Source organism: Chionomys nivalis, chromosome 9 (genome assembly GCF_950005125.1).
Source record: "Chionomys nivalis chromosome 9, mChiNiv1.1, whole genome shotgun sequence".
NCBI lineage: Eukaryota > Metazoa > Chordata > Mammalia > Rodentia > Cricetidae > Chionomys > Chionomys nivalis.
In genome coordinates, this window is record NC_080094.1 from 21,959,909 (window position 1) to 21,962,282 (window position 2,374).

A 2,374-nucleotide genomic window follows, 5' to 3' on the forward strand; every position below is an offset into this window, starting at 1 on the left:
AGTTTTTGAGACTCTTGAGGGAGAACTGCTCTTGACAGCTGTGGAGGACACAGTGTCCTCCACCTGTGGCCCGTGGATGGTTCAACCACTTGCCTTGCATACCTTTTCTTCCAACAACTAAAAGGATTTGCAGGACACACACTTTATTCTTGGTGTCGGGAATACATTGGTCAATAGGACCAGAAAGAACACTGCCCCATGAGCTTTCACAGTAGAGGAGGGATGGGAAATCGGAAGTGAACAAAGGCTGTAATCGGTGTGACTGGGCTGTTCTGAGGAACAGTAGGAGGACTGTGGGAGTGCGTGTTCTGGGGAAGCTGTTTGGGGCTGGCCTAGGGGTTCTGTTGCTGTGAAGAACCACCATGACCACGGCAACTCTTACAAAGAAAATACTTCATTGAAGTGGCTGGCTTACAGTTTCATTGGTCCAGTCCATTCTTGGCATGACGATGGGCAGGCGGGCATGGTGCTGGAGAGTTTTGGAGCTGAATGTCCTGCATCAACCAAAAGCAGGAAGTGAATGCTATATTGGGGGTGGCTTGAGCTTCTGAGACCTCAAAACCCACCTTCTAGTGACACGCCTACTCCAACAAGGCCACGCCTCCTAATAGTGCCACTCCTGGTCAAGCGTTCAAACTTGAGAGTATGGGGGTCACATGTAAGCAAAATACTGTGAAGAGGGAGTGATAACTCCTCAGAAAGGAGCAGGAATAGCCTGAAATAGGAAACCCAAAGAATGCCGTGCAACTAGGGTAGATCGTCTGTGTCTGAACTCAGAAGTAGATGTTCGTTAACCCTCAAAAAAAGGAATATATGTTAGAATAGGGGCCAGGTGGTGGTGGCAGTGGCGCGCACCTTTAATCCCAGTGCTCAGGAGGCAGAGAGGCAGGCATTGTGAGTTTGAAACCAGCCTGACCTACAGAGCTAGTTCCAGGACAACCAGGGCTACATAGAAAAACCCTGTCTCGAAAAACTAATATATAGTTTTATATAGAGGCTGGTGAGGTGACTCAGCAGTTAAGAGCACTTGCTGTTCTTGCAGAGGACCCAGGTTCAGGTCCCAGTGCCTACAGTTCACAACCTTCTGTAACTCTAGCTCCATGGAAAAAGTCTTTTAAAAACTGTTAGACTAGCCGGGCGATGGTGGCGCACGCCTTTAATCCCAGCACTCGGGAGGCAGAGGCAGGCGGATCTCTGTGAGTTCGAGACCAGCCTGGTCTACAGAGCTAGTTCCAGGACAGGCTCCAAAGCCACAGAGAAACCCTGTCTCGAAAAACCAAAAAAAAAAAAAAAAAAAAAAAAAAAACAAAAACTGTTAGACTAGATTGCATGATTTTTCCCCATAAATTTAATGTTGATTTCCCCTTTCTGTCACATCTCTGACTCTCTCACCAGCGTTGTAAGAGGAAAAAGCAAGACCGAAATAATGAGAAACTGAAATCAGTGTCACTAATGTTATCAAGAGGGAAGCAAATCATCTAACAGCCATTAGCAAAGAGCACCCCAAGAAAAGAGGCTGTGATATAAACAAGATTGTTAGAAAACTGCACCCATCCCTCCTGTGCCTGTATAATGCGCTCCTGCATGGTGGAGAAATGCATAGAATACTGTGGGAAGGAAAAATGTGTGTGATGGTAATTCTAATCGACTCTTGCAGAGTGGGGAGGAACACATCTCTGGATCCTGGGGATGAGTATATTGTAATTTCTTTTATTGGGATAGTGGACACTAGCAAAAATTTTGAAAATGTCTCTTAACAGGATTTCAAGCATGCCTTTAATCCCAGCACAAGGGAGGCAGAGGCAGGCGGATCTCTGTGAGTTCAAGGCAATCCTCATCTACATAGTGAGTTTCAGGACAGTCAGAGTTACACAGTGACTCTGTCTGTCTCATAAATAAATGAATGAATGAATGATAAACAAATTAAAAACATACCTTGGTAACAGTTGGATAGAAGCAAACTTCACTGCAGTGAGTCCACTCCCCTGGCAAGTCTCGCGTGAGAATATTCAGAAGATCTCTTAAACAACAAACCTATTTGTAGTGGTGGAGATGCTCTCCTGTCTGTGTGTGCTTGGGACTGATAACCAGCCATTATCTTTGGAGGAAGTCCCAACGTTTTCTTATATGCCCTTCCTAAGTGTATGACTGCTTCTCTTTTTTACATTTCGACTCCATATTCCTCTTACCACCTTAAGCGCAACCCCACATACATCATCGCTGTGGTCATCTGAAGCTCTCCACAGATGCCTCACGGTGTCTCTGGCCAAAAGTGAATGATGGAGGCACTGGTCTGTTTGTTCAGTAGAGTTAGCCATCATCCTCCTGCTTATTTTTCCCTTCTTCCCAAATCTGCTCATCTTTGATAAGTGAC